General features: G+C 54.3%; 1 long non-coding RNA gene across 1 annotated transcript in view; it reads left to right on the top strand.

Moving 5' to 3' along the window:
• Window positions 1-521: 521 nt before the first annotated feature.
• LOC142403023 (uncharacterized) overlaps window positions 522-20,484 on the top strand; it is a 34,506-nt gene continuing 14,543 nt past the window's right edge. Inside the window, exons 1-3 of the long non-coding RNA XR_012773569.1 lie at window positions 522-862; window positions 1,306-1,436; window positions 3,540-3,634. This is a non-coding gene — a long non-coding RNA (uncharacterized LOC142403023). The remainder of the gene's footprint in view (window positions 863-1,305; window positions 1,437-3,539; window positions 3,635-20,484) is intronic.

Consider the following 20,484-nt stretch of genomic DNA (forward strand, 5'->3'; position numbering starts at 1 on the left):
GCTAGGGGAGAGTGGCGTGGACGTGCGACTGCTCTCTCTGTTGCACCAGAATTTCGACGGCTGGGTTGGGCTGCTAAATCGATGGAACGACTGGAAGAAACTTCAGAAAAGTGAGTGAGTACTCTCCTTATCTTTATCTTTTAAAGCAGTCTTTCTACAGACCCCTGTCCATGGCTTAGCTATTTGATTGGCGTGAAACAGACCCAGAATTTTGCTTTAAGCAGTGTTCTGATTCACTGAAATTCCCCGTAGGTAGAGAGCAAGAATTACAAATGTAGCTTGGTGGTTGAAGTTCTCGGGGTTTCTGTGAAAGCTAACTTGCCAGAATGAGTAGGAAGCAGCCTCAATTCCAGTAGAGATACTGTATGAAAGGTCCTTTTCTTGACAGGAAGAGAGCTTCACGAAACGTCAGCACGGTTTGCCGTAGGGCCTCCGACATACTTGTTCAGTCATGAAACATTTTGAAACATTTGAAACATTTGCCTTGCGAGGACAAGGGCTGTCTCCTGGTAGGCAACTGAATTCTGTGACTGATTCCACCGCTCCGCCCGGGGAACCTGAAGGAGGCAGTCCCTAGGCCAATGCAATCTAAAATGGGGGTCGTTTTAGTTTTTTTTAATCGTTTCTTAGGGATATGAGGCTTGTGTGGGTGTTTAGCTTGCCCTGTTCTTTCTGTTCCTAATTCTGAACCCACTGACTGGCATAAAAGAACGGTCGTGTTGTAGTCTGACGGTGTCGTCTCCCAGGAGCTGGTGGAAGGCCAGGGCTTACGTAAAGCTGATAAGGAGGATGCGGGCTGGAAAGCGGAACGTCTAAACGAGAATTACGGTCCTTGGGAGAGAAGCACGTCCTGAAGAAATAGGTAAGCTAATTAAAATGTTTTGGGAACCATCCGAAACAACTAGTAGGAGCGTGATAAGAAGGACCCTCCCGCAAACTGTCCTCATTATAATCCTAAAAGTCACACCCCTCGAGCTAGAGACCCCGGCCCGAGCAGAGAGCCCTCACCTCTGAGCGTGCGCAGCATATTAAAGTAGTGCTGTAGCTTTAAGTTGAAATAAGAGAAATGTAGACCAATAGAAAACTGCTTTGTGTAATTACTTATGCTTATGCATATGCGTAGCTAGACTGTATAAATACTGTACTTGTATGAGCGAACTTTGTGCTAGCTTTGTGGAGCTACCGCCTAGCGCCCATCTCTGCGCAGACGTGACAGAAAAATACCTCTGCCCTGTGTGTATATGGGCGTCCCGCACACGGGGTAAACGACCTCACACTTGTGGGCTAACAGTTTTGACACTCCAGGTGGGACCGAGCTGACAGCCTCGCCCGGTTCGTCTTGCCGCATCCGACAGGGAGAAGAGGCCTGAGCGGACTCCAGCGCGCACCGACCCGTCGATCGGGGACTCCTTCAGCTCCTCTCCTGCGGTCGGGCGGTAAGCGACACAACGGTGCAATGTTCCTGAAAAGAGGTATTTTTTGGGGATAGGAGAAAAGGGGGTAGGGGCAAGATGTCTCGGGAAGCAGGCGGCCTCTGTTCTGTTCTGGGCTCTGCATAAGACGCACCGGGAAAGACAGGTGGCAGTAGCGTAGTTCTGTTTGTTTCTCCACGCTGTCCTGTTCTGAGTAACGAAGGGAGACGTCCCTCGTTCTGGTTAGTGTAGAAATGCTGGGTTTTTCGGTACCGATATGGGCTCTGCTGCTTCCCAGGAGGCACCCCTTTGCTCTCCTCTAGGATGCATCCTGAAGCATTGCAATAAATTTGGGGGAGATGCCATGACTAAAAATCAGCTATCAGAAAGCGATAGTTCGAGCTCCCCTCAGACAGGCTGTAGGGCCTGAAGGAACACCGGTATCCGTACACGTACCTTTTACTGCTTCTGATTTATTAAACTGCAAACAGGTAGTCGGATCCTATCGAAACAATCCAGAAGGAATGTATAGTACTGTTAGTCACAACTCCTAGTCCTAACTGGGGAGATGTACAGGCTCTCCTAGAATATTTGTTTACCACCGAGGAGAGGAGAAGAATTTTAGAGAAGGCCAGAGAGGGACTGATCCAACAATGTGTGTGTGGGGGTGGGTGCCTAATACCGATATGTACCTCCCGAAAGAGGATCCGGAGTGGGATCCAAACACAAGTGTGTGGCATTACAGAGGGTAAAGGAATATCAGAAGTTAATTTTGTATGGGATTCAACACGGAGTGCAAAAGCCCAACAATTTATCTAAACTATCTGAAGTAAGGCAGGGGGATAAGGAAACCCCATCAGCCTTCTCTGAGAGATTGTGTGAAGTAGCTCGAAAACGGACAGATCTGGATCCGGAAGATGATAGCAATTCAAAGTTATTTAACACGCTGTTTATTGGTCAAGCAGCAGCAGATATAAGAAAGAGATGACAAAAGGCAGAGGGCGAGGATGGCATGACAATCTCACAGTTCTTCTCAATGGCATCTAAGGTCTGTAATAATCGGGAGGAAACAGAAGAGAAGGAGAAGCGGGGACGAGTAACGCCGCAAGCTTCTTTGTTGGCTGCCTTGACGGAAACACAAGAAAAAGGGAGAGAAAATACACGAGGTGAATTTTGTGGGCGAGGAAGGGGCCGTAGAAATAATAGTAGAAATGGTTATGACGTTCCCCTGGGAATGAATCGGCGTGCACATTGTAAGCAAGAGGGCCGTTGGAAAAAAGATTGTCCGTGCCGTCTGAGTAATGGGGAAAGAGAGACAGAAGAAGCCCTTGGAGTCATGCCGGAGATTGGGTTGGACTGAAGGGGGGCCGGAGGAATCTATGACAGTTTCCCCAGATGATCCTCTGGTTCCAGTCAAGCTGGGGAATGAAAGAATAGATTTTTTTAATTGATAGTGGAGCCACGCATGCTGTAGTAAGTAGTTGTAGGGGACCCTTAAGGTGAACTAAAATAAGCGTTGTTGGTGCAAGAGGGAAAAAGACTTTAAGGCTGTTTTTACAAGCTATGGAATGTTCCATTTTGGAAGCACTAAATTAACTCCTGAATTCCTTTAGATGCCAGAATGCCCCCTACCATTGCTTGGGTGGGATTTACTTGTAAACTGAATGCACAACTAAGTTCTTCTGAAGACTCTGTTCAGTTGACTCTGTTCAGCCCGCAGGGGACCTCTCCTGTTTGTGCTGGACGCCAGCCTGAACGGGACCTCTCCTGTTTGTGCTGGACGCCAGCCTGAACGGGACCTCTCCTGTTTGTGCTGGATGCCAGGCCGCAGGGGACGTCGCCTGTTTGTGGCGGACGCCAGCCCGCAGGGCACCTTGCCTGTTTGTGGCAGATGCCAGCCTGAACGGGACCTCGCCTGTTTGGGGCACACCGATGGCAGGCGCTGTCGCCAAAAGGCAAAGCAGGGTCATAGCAGAGTTTTCCATTTCTGGGGATGGGCTCAGCCGTCTCCTGCACAAACTTCTGTTATGTAGCAACGGGGATGGTAGCTTTCTTCTGTTTTCTTGAAGAACAAGAGGATGATGGAGCACGTGACAAGAGCATGATCTTTTTCTCTTCCTTTGGCAGTACAGGCACCCAAGGCCAGCCCGCATCCAAGGAACAGCACGGGGATATCCGTGTCGACCATCAGCAGAGGAAGGAAGCTTCTTTTGGAGGCTGAGGTGATGAAGCAGAGTCCTTAATTGTTCTGTTGGATTTTCAGCATGGGTGCGGGGAGGGCCTGGGACATGCAAAACGTGGTCCCGGACAGGGAAGCTGTTTATTAGCTGTCTATGAGAGCTATCATGGACACCACCGGACTGGCATCCTGTAAGGATGGTTTCACGTGTTTTCTTGTTTAGGGGCCAACCTTGGCTTTGGGCTGTAAACTCAAGTCTGCCAGGCCGGTGCCAGCTTGGCAGCAGCATCTGCCCACGGCAGCACCAGCTTGGTGGTGGTGTGTGCCCATGCCTGTGCCAGGTTGCTGGTTGTGTCTGGCTTGTGAGGCTTGGGGTAATTGGCCCCCTGTTCCCCATGGCGTGGGCTCCAGCTGTGGCCTGGGGCAGCACAGGTGGGACCCATGAGGTGAGGATGGGGCTGGGCCCAGGGTTTAAAAAGGGCTGAGGATGGGGCTGGCCCTGCTGTGCCAAGGGGGCTGCCTAGGCATGCCTGCCTGCCTGCCTGCCTGCGGGAGCTGGCTGAGGAGTGAAATGAAGGGGCTTCCCCAGGCAGCTGCCTCCAGCAAGGAACAGCCGGTCCCCACAGCCGGGACGGATCCGTCCCGGACAGAGTGCACCACCAGCACGTGGTGCCGGGAGCTCGGTGCCCCCATCGGCCGTGCGCATGAGCCACCGTGTCTCTGGGCAGCCTCTTGGGAGAGGAGCATCGAGGCACCCGGGCGGGCGAGGCAGCCGGCACTGTGGAGGAGGAAGGGGCAGAGGCCGAGAGAGAGAAGCCTCGGGGCGCCGAAGGTCTCCCGGCGATGCCGGGAGCTGCGGTGAGTCGCGCATCCCTCGCGTGTGTCCAGGCCTCTCTCTGCCGTGCTTCTCCAGACCTCTGCCTGCCTCCTTGCCTGCACCTGCCTCTGTCTCCCTTTCAGGCTGTTTGGCTCCCCAAAGCTTTTTGCCCGTCTGCTAGCACTGCCCTCCACACCGTCGCCTTCTCCATTGCCTTTCTATGCCTCTCCCTTTCCAGCTCCCCACCTGCTATTATTTCACCCTTCCCACACTGCCTTCTTCCATATTGCTGGGGAAAATGGCATTTCTAGGTCTCCCTCTACGCAGTGACCTGTCTCGCTTTTCAGTGACTCCCTCTGCTCTGCACCCTGTCTTCTTTTTTTCTAGTAAGCTGTCCCTATTTTTCAATTTTTTACTCTCATAATTCTTTTCTTTTTGAAATTTTGTTTCTAGGTGTACTCTTACTTTGTTTTCTGTCTCTCTTTTTTTTATTTTTTCCTGTTTCCTGTATCCTGGTGCTTTCCAAATTTTCATTCTGTGTCTACTTTTGTCAAGATGTCTCTCCCTGTTTAATTGTTTCCTGTCTGTCCTGTAGCCCGTTGCTTTTAACTTGTCTTTCCTCGTCTATCTTTATCCAGTTTGCTGTCCTCCTTTTTTAATTCGTTCTAGTCTGTCCTGTACCCAGTTGCCTTTAAGATTTTCTTTCTATGTCTCCGTCTACTTAGGTTTTTTGCTATTTTTTAATTTTTTCTCTCTTAATATCTTTGGAATTGAAAAAACTTTTGAATTTTTGTTTCTGTGTTCACTTCTATGTATTTTTTTCTGTCTCTCTTGTTTGTTTTTTCCTATCTGCGCTGTATATTGTGACTTTTAAAATGTTTTTTCTGTCTACTTTTACCCAGACGTCTAACCCTATTTCTTTATTATTTCCAGACTTTCCTGTGTCACGTTGCTTTTGACGTTTTTTCTATATGTGCTTGTATCCAGTTCGCTGTCTGTATTTTCTGTTTCATGCTCGTCTGTGCCATAGCCTGTGTCCTGGTTTCCTCTGGGACAGAGTTAATTTTCTTCCTAGCAGCTGGTAGAGTGCTGTGTTTTGGATTTTAGGATGAGAATAATGTTGATAACACGCTGATGTTTGGGCTGTTGCTAAGCGGTGTTTACACTGCTCAAGGACTTTTTCAGCTTCCCATGCTCTGGCAGGTGCACAAGAAATGGGAGGGGGCACAGCCAGGATAGTTGATCCAAACTGACCAAAGGGCTGTTCCATACCATACGATGTCATGCCCCGTATATAAACTGGGGGGAGTTGGCGGGGGGGTAAGGGTCGCTGCTGGGGGACTGGCTGGGCATCGGTTGGCGGGTGGTGAGCGGTTGTATCTTTTTTTTATTTTCCCTCCCTTGGGTTTTGTCGTCATCGTCGTCCCCCGCCCCCCCTCGTTGTTTTCCTCCTCATTACAATTCATTATTACTATTACTATTATTTAGTTCCAATTATTAAACTGTTCTTATCTCAACCCACAAGTTTTCTTGTGCTCTTCCGATTCTCTCCCCCATCCCACCGGGGGTGAGTGAGCGAGCGGCTGCGTGGTGCTTAGCTGCCGGCTGGGGCTAAACCGTGACGCCCTGTCACTTTTTAAATTTTGTTTCTGTGTCTTTGGTTATTTAGTTTGCTGTCCCTATATTTTATTGTTTTCTTCCTTTAAGGCCTTTGACTTTCAAATTTTTTCTATGCCTACTTTTATCTAGTTTGCTATCCCTATTTTGAAATGTTTTCTCCTCTGCCTCGGACCCTTTTGCTTTTTCAATTTTCTTGCTACGTCGACTTTTATCAAGCTGTCTGTCCCTGGTTTTTTAATTCTGTCTGTCTTGTCACATACCCTGTTGCTGCTTAAATTTTCTGTCTTTTATTTTTGTCTCTTCTCTCCATTCATCCGGAGGCTGAAGAGGGTCTCCTCGGCACGCTGTTATTTCTGAAGCGCTATTTGTACCCCTCTCGCTTTGTAAGAACGTCTCCTCCCTCTTCCTCAGAGCAGTCTTGTTGTCCTCTCCTCCATCTCGCTCGCCTCCAGTGGGTCAGTGTCTCCCTCCTGACCTCCGTAGTCTGGTCAGATCCCCTCCCCAGTACCTTGGTGCCCTCAAGCCGCCTTCTGTCTCTCTGGCCATCTCGGCACCCCTCTGTTTCTGTCGCGACGCTTCCTGCGAGCGCCCTTGTGTTGCGTGGCCATCCTTTAGTTCTGCAGCAGGCTTTGTATCTTTCTTATTCAGAGACAACTCTTCCTCAGGCTTTCATTTTCCCTCAGAGCACTCTTGCCTTCCCTCCGCCATGTCGGATGCCTCTGTTCGGTCCCCGGTCCCCTGAGGACACCTCTACTCTGTTCAGATCCCCTTCCGTGGGGAGGGGTTTTGTGGGATTGACGCAATCCCACAAAAGATTGTGTCAGCAATCCTTTGTTTGTCTCGTTGTCCACGTTTCCCCCGCCCCCCGGAGCCCCCTCGTTCCTGTCACGATGCCTCCCGAGACTGTCCTCGTGCCCCACGCCACCCTTCGAGCTCTGCAGCCCTCTTTGTGTCTCTCTCTTATTTGGACAGAACCCCTCCTCAGGCTTTCGTTGTGCCCCACAGCTCCCTGACCTTATTCACTGCCGCCTGGGATGTCTCCATTCGGTCGCTCGTCCCCGGAGGACATCGCTGGGACACCCTCTTGAGTTTTGCACTGCGTGCCAGAGCCGCCTTCTGTCTCTCTCTCTCTCTCTCTCTCTCTCGCTCTCGGCACCCTTCCTCTGCCGTCACCGTGCCTCCTGAGGCCGTGCTCGTGCCCCACGGCCCTCTGTGGCTCTGTAGCGCAATTTGCACCCTTCTTGCTCCCGAGAACCATTCCCGATGACATCTTTCATCTCCAGGACACTCGTGTTGTCCTCTGTGCTAGCTAGGACACCTCTGTTCAGTCCCTGGTCCCCTGAGGACATCTGTGGTCTGTTCAGATCCCCTCTGGACTTCTTCATTGTGTCCTCGAGCCTTCTTGTGCCTGTCCCTCTCAGAACCCTTCTGCTACTGTCACGATGCCTTCCGAGCAGCACGCTTTTAGCTCCGTGAGCCCCCTTTGGACTCGCTTTGTTGCATTCGCACCCCTCCTAAGATCTCTGTTCCCAAAAAAGAGTGCTCTTGTTCTTTTCTGTGCCATCTAGGATGCCTGCCCAGCTCCAGGGACGAGGCCCAGCACCAGGGACGAGGCCACAGCTCGGCCGCTCGGCCTAGGTCCCACAACTCAGCCTGGGCCCTGCACCTCAGCCCTGCAGCTCGGCTGCTCGGCCTCAGCCCTCGCACGCACACGCACACACACAGCCAGAGAACCTTTCACTCACAAAAATACCTAGAGATGGAGTTAATGAGAAGACAGGAGACTCTGCTGATCAGGCACAGGGCATGGCCAGACAGTCCTACTGACCAGCAACCGATTTGCATGCCACCAGCCCTTTTTATCCCCTCGTCCCTCTCTTTTCCGATGCTTGTTCCTCCCCAAACTCCTCCGATACCTCCCCTTCCCCACCTCTGGTTCCTCCAGTAAAGGTACCGTAGTACATCCTGTGCGGTCCCCGCGTGCGTCCCATATCCTTAGCCAGCAACCTTTCTCAGGCTGTGTGGTGATCCGGAAAGCCGCTCCCGTCTACTGGTTGTGACGAGCGTCGCCCCGTAGCATGGGGCTGATGGCTCTGCCGGGACAGCTCTGGCAGGAGCCAGGGCAGGGAATCTGTTTCTCTGGCTGGGTCACTGGGGTGCCTTACCTGGCACGGTGCCTCTGCGTGACCTGGAGTTTACGGGGACAAGCTTTTTATCGCGTAACCTAGCAGGGAACCACACTTAAAGCTTTGGAAAGATGCTCTAAAACTAGAACTGTCCAATGACCTTAGTAGTTGGATTGGTTTGTGGGATAAGCCTATCGGAGGCATCAACTTGAAGACAGCTGCTTGACCCGTTTTGTTGATTTCAGTCACGTTGTTTGAAGGAAGAATGTACAGAAAGGGCCGAGGAGGTGTGACAAGAAGAAAGGAAAGAGCAAGTAAGTCTTGAGAGAGGGGAAGAACCTCAGTGCTGCGAGTGACTGAAGGTGCTAAGGGCTACGAGATTTTGGGGGTAGGTGTGCACATGTGAAGGTCTGGGCGGGAACAGCGCACAAAGAGTAGTAAAATACAGTTGGGGAACCCAAGATTGCTCCTCATTCTGGGCCTGCGCACGCGCCCTTGCTCTTGCAGCTGCAGACACGCTGGAGCTGCGGGGGGGCAGGCACGCCAGCCTGCCTGGAAGCAGGCTTTGGGCGCGGGGTCCCTCGGCTGAGGCGGTGCCAGTTAGTGGGGGGAGAGCCCTGTGTGTTGGGCAGGTGAGGGGCGAGTGAGGCCGGAGCATGGCAAGGGCTGGGCTGGGGCAAGCGTGGACAGAGGGGACAGAGAGGAGGACCTGAAGGAATAGGGGTTGTGAGCTCTTCATTCCCAACCAGGTCACTGAGGGGCAACCACCTACAGTACCCGAGATACGGGGGAAGGTCTGGGGCCAGCACAAACGGTGCTGAGAGAGGGAGTTTCCATAGGGTCTGGTGGTGGCTGCAGGCTGCTTCCCATCAGCCACAGTGAGCCCCGTGGCATGCCGCACAGCCCTTTTGGTGTGCACCAGTTTGTATTCGGCTGTGCCCTGGAGCCCTCTGAACTCCTGAATTCATATTTTGGGTTCCCCCCCAAGTCCTTCCATGTGTCCCAAGGCCCTGTGTTTGTCACACAGTATGCCACCATGCTTCCTCTTTAGCTTTCCTCCCATCCCAGAGTTTTGCCAGTGCTTTTTTGGTGCGCTCGGGTCAACTGTTTCCCTCTCTGTAAGGCCCAGGCCCCCCCCCCCCTTCACCTGTCTGTGCCCCCAGAGTCCTATGTTTTCCTTGTCACCTGCTGATGGCTTCCTCCCACCCCACCGTTGCACTCCAGAGCTCTCCCTTTGTTCTCATCCCCTTTTCTCTTCCCGTGCAGCCCAGGACTCTCCCTTGAGCTTTTGGCAAGCTGCCCTCAGGAGCTGGGGCACCCCTCTGCTGTCCCGGCCACCACAGCTGTCCCCAGTGGGGCCGAGGGCAATAGCCTGTGTTCTCTGTGGGATGCAGTTCTGGGCCCAGGGCCTGGGGCTGACAAGCCTCTGGAGTGGCCAGCAGGGCCGATGGCTATGGTGCCTGTGTCCCCCGGGCTGCAGCTGGGGGCCGGGGGCTGCTGAGCTGGGCTACTGCCACGAGTGCGGTGTTCACGTCACCCCATGAGGGTAGGTCCAGGACAACACAGCCAGTGCTGAGCAATACAGGCTGGGACCAGGAGCGAGGCTGCAAGCACAGAACAGGTGAATGGGGCCGGGGCGGGGGGGGGGGTGAGGGGGTCCCTGCGACCGGGAACATCCCAGGGAAGGTGACCCAAAGGGGGAGGTGGGGCTGGGGCAACAGCGATCGGGTCCAGGAAGACCCGCGCTAGGGCCAAGGAGCGGAGGGTGCGGCGCCGGGGTCGTGGGTGGCCCAGAAGCCGAGGGGATGAGGGAAAGCTGATGCACCGGGGCAGCGGGGAGGCTGCACATGGACATGCGGGGCTGCCTGAGTGCTGGGGCTCACCGGGGGGTAGGGGTAGTGCTGGGGAAGCACCTGGGCTGGGGTCCTGCGAAAGGGCAGTCCCGGCACAAAGGTGTGTGTGTGTGTGTCCCCCCCCGGTGCGGGGGGGTGGGGTGGGGTGGGGGGTGGAGCGCTTCCAGGCCGTGCGGAGGTGTGGGCAGCGCTGGAGGGGTTCGGGGCAGCTGGGGAAGCATCGGACCCGAAGCGGAGCCGGTGGTGGTGCTGGGAATCGTGGCACGGCGGGGTCCCGCGGGCGCTGGTGAGGGGAGGAGGGCGTACGGGACGGTGTCCCCACAGGGTTAAAGCCCAGGGAAGGCAGCAGCCCGCAGCATGCTGGGAGCTGTAGTCCTGGGGTAAGCAGCGTGTGGTGGGGCACGTTGGTCGCAGGGCATGCCGGGAGATGTAGTCTTTCGGCAGGGCGCTTGCAGACAGCCCCCTGCCCTGTGCAGCACGCCGGGGTGCGTACTCGCCCCATGCCGGCCGCCGGGTACCTGCCGGGGCTGGCAGCCGTCTGCCGGCGGGGAACGGCCTCGGGCACGTGGCGCGGGGGGGGGGGGGGGGGGCGGGAGCGGGAGCGGGGGGGGGGGGGGGGGGGGCGCGCGCCCGCGCTCGCTGCCGCCCTCTGGCGGAGGAAGCGCGGTACTGCAGGTCCGGCACCGCGCATGTGCGGGGGGGGTGCCGCCGTGCTCGCCGCCGCTGCCGTCCGCCGGTAACGGCAAGGAGCTGTTGCGGTGCCTGCGAAGCGCCGCCGCCGCGCTCGATGCTGCCTCCCGGTAAGGAAACGCCGCTGCCGCCGCCCCACGTGCGCGCTGCCGGCGGGCGCTCGGCGCGGGACTGCAGCGCCGGTCTGCAGCGCCGGCGCCGTCCCTGGGCCGGCGCCGCCCGCCGGGTGCTCGCCGCTGCTGGTGCCGCGGCACGGCCGCAGCGCGGTGCTGCCGCGCGGCGTTCGGGCGCCGGCGCTGGCCCCTCCGGCGCGCCGTCGGCGGCCGGCGCATGCGCGGTGCCCGGGAGCGGCATGGCGGCGCGCTGGGCGCGGGTCCCGGCGGCGGCGGGTGTCCCGGGGCACCGGCGAGGCGAGCGAACGCCTTTGGCGGGCGCGGGGGTGTGTTCTGGCCGCGGTCGGGAAGCCTCCCCCTGCCCGCTGCGGCAGGCTGCCGGTGTGCTGGAGGCGAGCTGGGTCAGGGCAGCCCCAGGGAGTTGCCCGAGAGCTGAGAGAAGGGAAGAGGGGAAGGAGGCGGACACCCCCCAGGCGAGGACGCCGGGCGCCTCCCCGCTTCCAGAGCTCCCCCTGAGCCTCCCCCGGCCCCGCTTGCCCCCCCACCCCGCGCAGCTGCCCCCAGCTCCAGCCCCTCCCCTGAAGCCTGTCCCGTAGCCCCCGGTCGCCCCCAAGCCCTGTCGTGCCAGTGGCAAGCTGGCCTTCCGCGTGTGTCCAGGAGCCCCTGCGGAAGGGGAGGCTTCAGCCGGGGGCGATCTGCGGTAATAACGGTGGCGGCTTCTTCTTTCCCTCTCCCAGAGGCTGCGCTGAGGCCGCGGTTGTCCCTTCCTCCCCTGGGGCTGCCGGTGACGGCACCCGCCTCAGGCTTGCGTGGGTTGTCTGTGCCTGGCCTCGCTCTCCTGGCGGCGTGGGGGCGAACATGGACAGGCGGAGCGCTTGGTGGCTGTGGACAGGAGCTGCGGCGGCTGAAGCTGGAGAGGCCAGAGAAGAAGAAATCGAAGGCCGGCCGGCCGGCAGCTGCCTCCCGCTGCAGGCAAGAGAGAGCCCGCCTCTCCGGGCGAGGAAGGATCCCTCCTCGTAGTCCGCAGCAGGCCAGGCCGCCAGCGTGCACTGCAGGGTCTGTATGCGTAAGCCGGAGCGTGGTCTTGCTCCCTGTCCCTGTCTGACAATCTGTGTCCTGCTCCTTGTCCTTCTTTTTCCCCTCTCTCTATCGTCCCCCATCCTTCTTCCTGTGTGTCTTTTTTCTCTTTCTGTCCTTCTGCCCCAACGCTTCTTTCTCCACCTCTGTCCTGCTCCCTGCCCCTTGTTTCCTCTCGCTGTCCCTCTGTCCTGCTTCCTGTCCCCGTTTTTTCTGTCTTTATTTCTCTGTCCCGCTGCCTGTCCGCTCGTTTCTTGCTGTACCTCCCCGTCCAGCTGGCTCTCCGTTTTTTCCTTTCTCTCCTTCTCTGTCCTGCTCCCTGGCCCTTTTTTCTCTTTCTCTGCCTCTGTCCTCTAGCTCGTGGCCGTTTTTTTAATTTTTCCTTCTTGGTCTCTTTGTACAAATCTCACCCTTTCTTTATTTCCCAATCCCTTTGTCCTGTTCCCTGTCCTTTTTCTCTCTCTGTCTGTATGTCCTGTGCCCTGTCGCCGTCGTGTCCCTCTGTTCTTCTTCCTCTCCTTTCCCCCCCGTCTCTCTATCCCTCTGTCCTGCTCACTGCCCCTGCATGTTCTTGCTCCATCTCTCTGCAGGGCTCCTCGTCCCTCTTGTTTTTGATTTCTCTGCCTCTCTGACCTTTTCTTTCGGCCTTTCATTCTCTGGCGGCACCTCAGTCTTCTCCCTTGTCTTGCTTTTGTCTTTCCAGTCCTCTGTCCTGCTCCCCATCCCGGTATTAAATAGGGGTGGGTGCAGGCCCTGTTCTCTTGGGACTGGCGGGGGAAAAAGCAGCCCCGGGCCCAGCGCTGTCCTGGGGTTTGTCGGGGGGTTTTGGGGCCGAGTCCGTGTGCGAGCGGGGGGAGTAGGGGCAGCCCCACGCGGCTCTCGGGTGCTGCTTGTTGGGGCTGGGCAGCCTCTGCCGCTCCCGGCGCAGGTCGGGCAGCGGCGGCCCGGGGGGCTCCTGCGGCGCCGGGCGGGTGCCGGTGGCCGGAGTGGTGGGGAAGGGCCGCGGCTGCGGCCGGCGGGGGTTCCTGGAGGCGGCTGGGCCCGGCTCCCCGCGGGGGTGCTTGGGGCTGGGGGGGTTTGGGGTGCGGGCCCGGCACCCCAAACCGGTGCTGGAGAAAGCAAGCCGGAAGCAGCCGCACTAAAGCGATGCCCTGCCTGTGCTGGTGCGGCCCCGCAGAGGTGTGGGGCCGGGCCCTCCGCAGCGCCCAAGCGCTCCCCAAAACTGCGTGTGTGGCCCTGGGGGTGCAGGGCTGTGGGGTGGCTGCGCTCCCCCCACCCCGCAGCATCACGCATGGGGACCGCAAAGGGGTCGGAAAGCAGAGAGGGTGAGCTGGTGTGGGGCCTGAAAACGGAGAGCCGGTCTTGTGTTCCGGGGGCTTGAAAAGAGGCTCCCGTGGCTGATTTTGGGGCTCGGAAACAGCTGGAGTCGTGCGTTTTCAGGACCTGCCAGAGGGGACCAAGTGGTGTGTTTTTGGGCTGAGGAGCAGAGGTGAAGCGCTGCATTTTTGGGCCTCGAGAACAGGCTGAGCAGGTGGGTTTGTGGGCTCAGGAATGGGAGCTGGTTTGGGGGCCCAAAGCAGAAGCCGGTTTGGCTGTTTGGGCAGGGGGGTGGGAGGGCATTGGGGGCTGCGGGGGAAAGCGGAGGGTGGGCAGGGTGCACGGACCCTCCCTGGAGGTGGGGGTCTGGTCGCGTCGGACCCCAAAGTTCGGGAGGCCGGCGTGCCCCGGGCCAGACTCGAGGTCTGAGGTGGTCTCTGGGGGGGAAGGGTGCATTTCAGACCCCGCACGCCCTCTTGGAGCCCAGCTCTTCTTTGTATGCTGCTGAGAAGAGTTCTGAAGTACTTAATCATACAAACTAATTAATCGGTATTTCCACAGGGTACAGCGGTGATGTTTAATAGTAATATTCAAGTTCTGACAGCGACTGCTTTCCGACCTTGTCCAAAGCCCAGGCTGTTGCAAATAGCTGGAGCTGGTAAGGAGAAGGAGCCAAAATCAAGCGGAGCTTCGGTGCAGAGCTGGAGCTTCAGCTAGCCAGAACTGTGGCAAGGAGGAGCTGGAAGGAGATGGGGTGTCCGCTGCCTGGAGCGTGCGTTAGCCAGGGGCGAGGTTACCTGTGGCTGTAATGAGCGGGAGCGGCCGTGAGCTGGAGCGCCTGTTCGCCGGAGCATCCGTCGGCCGGGCTGCGCCGCCAGCAGGGCTGCAGAGCGGCCGGGCGCAGGCAGGGCTGTCCCCAGCAAGCGTCTCTGAGCAGCAGGGAGGCGAGCGGCCCTTCTGGCAGCGGGGAGCCTGGCCTCTTCCCTCGGGGATTAAATCCACGCCCTGCGCCTCTCCCTGCACGGAGGGTGTCTCCCGGTCCCCTTCCTGGGGGTGGAAGCGAGGTGGGGGTGGCCCGGCTCTCCTGGGGCAGCCCCGCTGCGAGGGGGCGCGGGCGAGGCGTCCGCACGAGGCGGCGGTGTCTCCCTGGTGCCTGGCAAAGGGGAGAGGGGCTGGTCGGCTGGAGCTCCCGGGGCGCACGGCCTGGCCCCGCAGGGCCCCTCTGGCAGAAGCCTCCCCTGTGCTTTCCCCGTTGGCTGGGTGTGACAAACAGGATCATTTTTTGCCTCCTCTTTTCCCAGTGTCACCTTCTGCGTCACGTGAAGAAAAGCCTGCGTGGTGGATCCCGCTTGCTGCTCGGGTAATGGCGCGTATGGGGCCGGGGGAGCGGGGAGAAACCTTTGTGAGTTCAGGGAGGCTACAGATGCTCCACATGAAACCCAGAGAAAAGGCAAACGTGCTGCCAGTGCCGAAAAGCTGATGAAAACTTGCCGTTAACAGAGCGTGCCTCGTTCCTGAATTGGTCCCTTGGCAGTTACGAATGTTTTCCTTTTGGGTAAAAGAATGAACTTTCATCTAGGAGAAATGAAGAGCTGCCTGTTGCCTTCTTCAGGGTCAAGTGTTTTCTTCTGTTTGTTCAGACTACTTTTATGGGCAAGTTGGGAAGAGCCTTTTATTTTTATATGCACAACTACCTTTTTAGTCATCTCTGGTGTCAGTAGAGTTGAGTAATTTTTGAGCACCTAGCTGCCAGTAGAAATATAATGAATGAAATGCGATGGAAACTGACATTTCAATTTGATTTGTATTCAGGTTTTTTTTTCATACGAGTGTTGATGGCATGCTGTGCTGTGCGTCAGTCCACATTCTGTTCCGTGGAGCCTTTGGTCTAGGAGTTTTATGTACCAAAAAAAAAGTTTGTCCTTCCAAAAAAGGACTAGTCATTCCTAGGCTTGAGGTGTAGACTGGGAGAGTCTCTGGAGCCCATGATCAGAATGACAGTGCTGCTGCTCTTTGTCTTCACTGGCGTTAATTTCCCCACTGCTCCGTGGTGGTTGGGAGCCCTGAGTCGTTGTTTTTTTTTCTGTCTCTAACACATTTTTTTTCCCCAAGGAGAGGCTACATTTAAAAGTGAATGAGTGTCCTGGTTTTGTCTGGGATAGAGTTAATTTTCTTCCTAGTAGCTGGTATAGTGCTGTGTTTTGGATTTGAGGATGAGGATAATGTTGATAACACGCTGATGTTCTAGTTGTTGCTAAGAAATGCTTACACTGGTCAAGGACTTCTGAGCTTCCCCTGCTCTGCCGGGCGCACGAGAAACTGGGAGGGGACACAGCCAAAAGCGTTGATGGAAACTGGCCCAAGGGCTATTCCATCCCATCTGGCGTCATGCTCAGCATAGAAACTGGGGGGAGTTGGCCGGGGGATAGGGATCGCTGCTGGGGGAGTGGCTGGGCATGGGTCGGCGGGTGGTGAGGGGTTGTATCGCTTGTTTTTTCCTGGGTTTTGTTCCTCTCTTGCTCTCTTGTTGTTTTCCTTCTCATGAGAATTCATTCTTCTTCTTTTGTTCCAATGCTTAAACTCTTCTTGTCTCAGGCCACGAGTTTTCTGACTTTTGCTCCTTGGATTCTTTCCCCCATCCCACTGGGGGGCGGGGGAGGGAGAGCGAGCTGCTGGGTGGTACTTAATTGCCGACCGGGGCTAAACCACAACAATTAGTTTCCTCCGAAACGTGTCAGTCACTAAACTTGAGTGATGTTTATTAAAACCACAAAAATGGCACCTGTCTTACAGACCTGGAGTCCTTCTGAACGTGTATTCATCCCACGCAAATGTCATTGGGCTACAGATCGTCTGCACTTTGCGCTTTGACGAGACAGCGTGCTGAGACAGGGCTGAGCTCTGAAAGAAAAAAGGTACAAGGTCATGGGGTTTTTGGTCTGTTTTTTTTTGTGGGGGGGCGCGTGCGTGTGTTTTAAAAAGAAGAGTGCGATGCTGAGTGGTGGCAGCCCGCAGAGCTCTCTTGCTGCCGGAGCTCTCCTTTTCTTCTCTTTCACTCCTCTTTCACGGCTGTAATGGTAATTTGGACAATTGTAGAGGAGCAGTTAAGTTAGTTGCCTGTGTCGATGTGCTGGTAGTCCCAGGAAGGTAAGTGCTTGAAGCAGTAGTGAATAACTTGGCTGCAAGTGGAATTTCCGAAGGAAGAAGAACAACGGGAAGCAAATAGCAAGTTACCAAACAATTTGCGTGGGTGAAAGACGTTGAAGTTTTATTGCCAAATGTTGTTGGGCAGTATGTTCCAAGTGGCTATTTTTGGTCAACGTGAATTTTCAGGAAGTTCAGGGTTGTGCGTGGCAAAACGTGTCCCTCTGTTTATGCATGCCGCTGTGTAAATGTCCAGCGGCAGGGCTGCTGTTCTCTGCTCTCCATGCTGCCACGGTAGCGCTGTGGTGTTTAGACCCGACAGAGGGCTTTAGGAAGGGAAGGGGAATGCCTGTTTTCCGTGAGGGCTATGAATGCTGACCCTTTTCTCCGCCGCTTTCCCGTGCGCGCGATGAAGCGGTTTTATTTTTCTCCCTTGTTCCTGGTCTAAATAGTTGTGAAGCTGTCGCTGCTGTGGGATTGCAAGTGGTGTTTCTAGGTTTTTGTGGGGTTCTAGTTACGGATCCCTTCTGCTGTGGGGAAGTGTCAAGATAAGGCTTTCAGTGTAAAGCTTCAGAAACTACATCCACTGAAATCAGGGGAGGTGGAACTGATGTTGCGCGTGCAGCTGTGCTCGCGGGGATGCTCGGTGGCCCCTCGTCAAAACAGCAAGGGGCGTGTGGCCATGCGGAGGGCTGTGCTCTGGGTCTGAGGGCGTGCCGTCTTTTTGCTGTTGGAAGACGGACTAGAGCGCGTGGCTGTGAAATGTCAGGACAGTCAAAAGCTGGGAGGGACCCTAGGCAGGTTTGGTGGCACAACTGCAGTGTGAGAAGGACTTGACCGTTTGGAGAAACGGCCTGCAAAAAATCATTCCTGTTTTGCAAGGAGGCAGTTCACAAGGACGGATGGGTTGCCGTGCTCTTTAACAGAAATGCTCACCTTGGGACGTATGGGGTGAGGAAGTCTTGACTGTACGTAGGCTTCGGAAACTGTACGTAGGTATGTGTGTGCGTCACCTGCGTGTATCTATGAAAGGGGTTCTAGTGAAACCAAAGGCGCCCGTGAGTCCAAAAAAGGCGCGGTTCTCTAAAAACTGCAAAAGCTCTAGCGGCCTGTGTCATCAACTGTAGCAAAGATGAAGCAAAACCCTTTTTCCTCCACTCAGTTGTAGTCTTCACCAAGCTTCACAAAAAAAGGAAGCTTTAGATTCCTACCCGGCATTATGCTACTAAAGGTTTTTTTTCCTCTCTCAGCAGAACGTCAGCTGCCACCATTTCGCCGTGGTCGCCCTTTCTTCTGCCAGGAAAGTACGAGACGGATGGAAAGGCTGCGTAGTGGTCTGCAAGTACACGGTACGCCTACGATGTGTGCCTGCGTTTTTCCTAAGGTACTCGTAGCGTGGACTTTAAAGGTAACACGAAGAATGTGCCAGCTCTCCTTCTATAGTATTTCTATGAAGTATTTCAACACAAATACTACAAATAGAATGAGGCGTGTTCTGGAGCATGCTGTCCTGGTTTTGGCTGGGATAGAGTTGATTTCCTTCCTAGTGGCTGGTGTAGTGCTGTGTTTTGGGTTTTAGTAATATTGATAACACGCCGACGTTTTGGCTGTTACTAAGCGGTATTTACACTTGTCAAGGACTTTTTTTCCCAGCTCCCCATGCTCTGGCAGGTGCCCAAGAAGCTGGGAGAGGGCACAGCCAGGATTGTTGATCCAAACTGACCAAAGGGCTATTCCATACCATATGACGTCATGCTCAGTATATAAAGCTGGGGAAGAAGAAGGAAGGGGGGGACATTCGGAGTGATGGCGTTTGTCTTCCCAAGTAACTGAAAAGAGCTAAAATCCCCAAAGACAAAAAGAAATGTGGTAAATATCTTGGTTGCTCAATGTTTCCTTTTAGTTTCCCTTTCACAAATAATTTAGCCTAGCTTGCCAGTATTGTTGGCCTTAAGTAAGGAAGCTTAGATAGTAGAATTGCTAACGAGCATTCTTTATTTGACCTAGTCATTAGAGTAAGAATGCTTTGCCTGTGTTAAATCCTTGGTTAGCTGAGAGAGTTGCAATGTAGATAGATAAAAAGGAATTCTCCAGGCCCTGTGTCCCTGGAAAGGGCTGATAAGGAGAAACTACACAAGAACCACCTGATTTTGGATATGCAAGGAAGGTATGAGTAAGACAAAGATGGACTGAGCATGCGTAAAGACAAAGTTCAGTCAGCGGTCAGAGTGATGAAGACTACTGACTTCCTCCAAGGACCACCAGAGGATCCCGAACGACCACCTAAGGACTTAAGTACGCATGCGTCAGGGACATTTGCATATATTAATGAGTTCCAAGAAATCTCATGTTTATATAAATTAATCTGATGAATATGTATATCTTGCAACAGATAACCTCTGCGATCTTGCTTGTTTGTCGGAGCACTTATGGTGGAGCGATCCCCAGTGCTGCCCAGCGCTGTAATAAAGGATGCCTGCTTAATAGTAACTCCGTTGCTATTGAGTTTGATTTCGGGAACACTCTGAAACTCCAATTCACCTGTTGGGAGATTTGGATTTTAAAGGGTAGTCTCCACGAATTTTGTTTCAGCTTTGGCGACCCAGTTGGGACCCTCTCTGTCTGGCTGCAGGAGCCCCTGAGTCGGAGACTCCCTTGGCCGGCCCCGGAGACTTCTCTGGAGGGACTCCCCAATTGAGTGGATCCATGCGGGGATAGACAAGGACCACTGGTAAGAAAGGCATTCTTTTTGAGTTTTGGGACCGGTCATTTGAAGCCACTCATAAGTCGCAGTTCATGAGAACCTCGCCGGTGGCATACAAATGGCATGTACGATTCGTACTGGCTGTTTGGTTGGTATGCTGCATGATTTGTATTGATCGTTTGGTTAGTACGGTCGTTTGTTTGTGCATTTGTATCTGATTTTGATTTACATATGCGTATGTGATATACGTATATGTCTGGCATACGCGTATTTGAAAATCTGTGATTACTCTGTGTTGACATTTACTATCTAGGGAGAGTAGTTGTTATGTGTAAGTGTTTGTGTTCCAGTTTTTGTTTTTGTCCTTGTGTTATATAAATTTAGAATGGGGAGCCAGCAAGGTGGAATTTTGAAAAAGAGTCCTTTGGGCTGCCTTATGGCTCACTGGAAAGCTATTGGGGAACCACCTGGAGGGAGTGTGAATCGTAAAACCTTGATAAAATATTGTAATCAGTGGTGGCTTTTATATAAGTTAGATAATGGAGAAAAAAGGCCTTTTGAAGGGAACTTTGAAGTATAACACTTTGTTGCAACTCATGTTATTTTTGCAGCAAGAAGGAAAATGAGATGAGGTGGTTTATGCAGATAGGTTTTTCACTCTGCGGAATCACCCTGAGTAGCAGAAAGAGTGTGGAATTAATTTGGCACCCCAGGACCCTGTGGTCTTGGCGATAGAAAAGGAGAGAAATAAGCAAAATGAGATATTGAAAAGGTGTTGTTCAGCGTGTAGCATTGGACAGAGATGTTCGAAAGTTGGTTGGCAGAATGAAAGGTTGTAGGATGGGGATGCAGTGTTTACAGGCTCTGGTGCTGGCTGGGACTCTGCCGGGAACAGTGGGTGAGAGCAGCTAGAGCTCAGGTACAGGCTCTGGTGCTGGCTGGGACTCTGCCGGGAACAGTGGACCAATCCTGGCTGCGACCCTAACCAGATGGGAACCAGGGATTTACTAGTGCGGTTCAGGGAATGGAATAAGAAATGCTGTCCCAAAATCAGTAACTAATATTTCTGTTTTTAGGACAGTCGGTTGATGATATTAGAAGGAAATGACAGAAAGTGCAAGGGGCAGATGCAAGGGACTTGGAAAGGTTATTGGAAACTGCTTGGCAAGTGTATCGGAATAGAGATAGTCAAAAGGAAAAACAAATGGGTAAAACAATTGCTAATGCTACAGTAGCTGCTTTGCGCACCGTAGAAGGTCAGATACCCCCTCGGAGCAACACCAATGAGGGGAGAGGAGTTATGAGAAGTGGTGCAAGTGCCCCACTTAGAGGGAAGAGAGGAAATCAACCCCTCTTGAAAGATCAGTGCGCCTATTGTAAACAACTGGGGCACTGGAAAAAAAAGATTGCCCGAGACTGGGCAAATCGGTGA

Source organism: Mycteria americana (assembly GCF_035582795.1).
Source record: "Mycteria americana isolate JAX WOST 10 ecotype Jacksonville Zoo and Gardens chromosome Z unlocalized genomic scaffold, USCA_MyAme_1.0 Scaffold_30, whole genome shotgun sequence".
Taxonomy (NCBI): Eukaryota; Metazoa; Chordata; class Aves; order Ciconiiformes; family Ciconiidae; genus Mycteria; species Mycteria americana.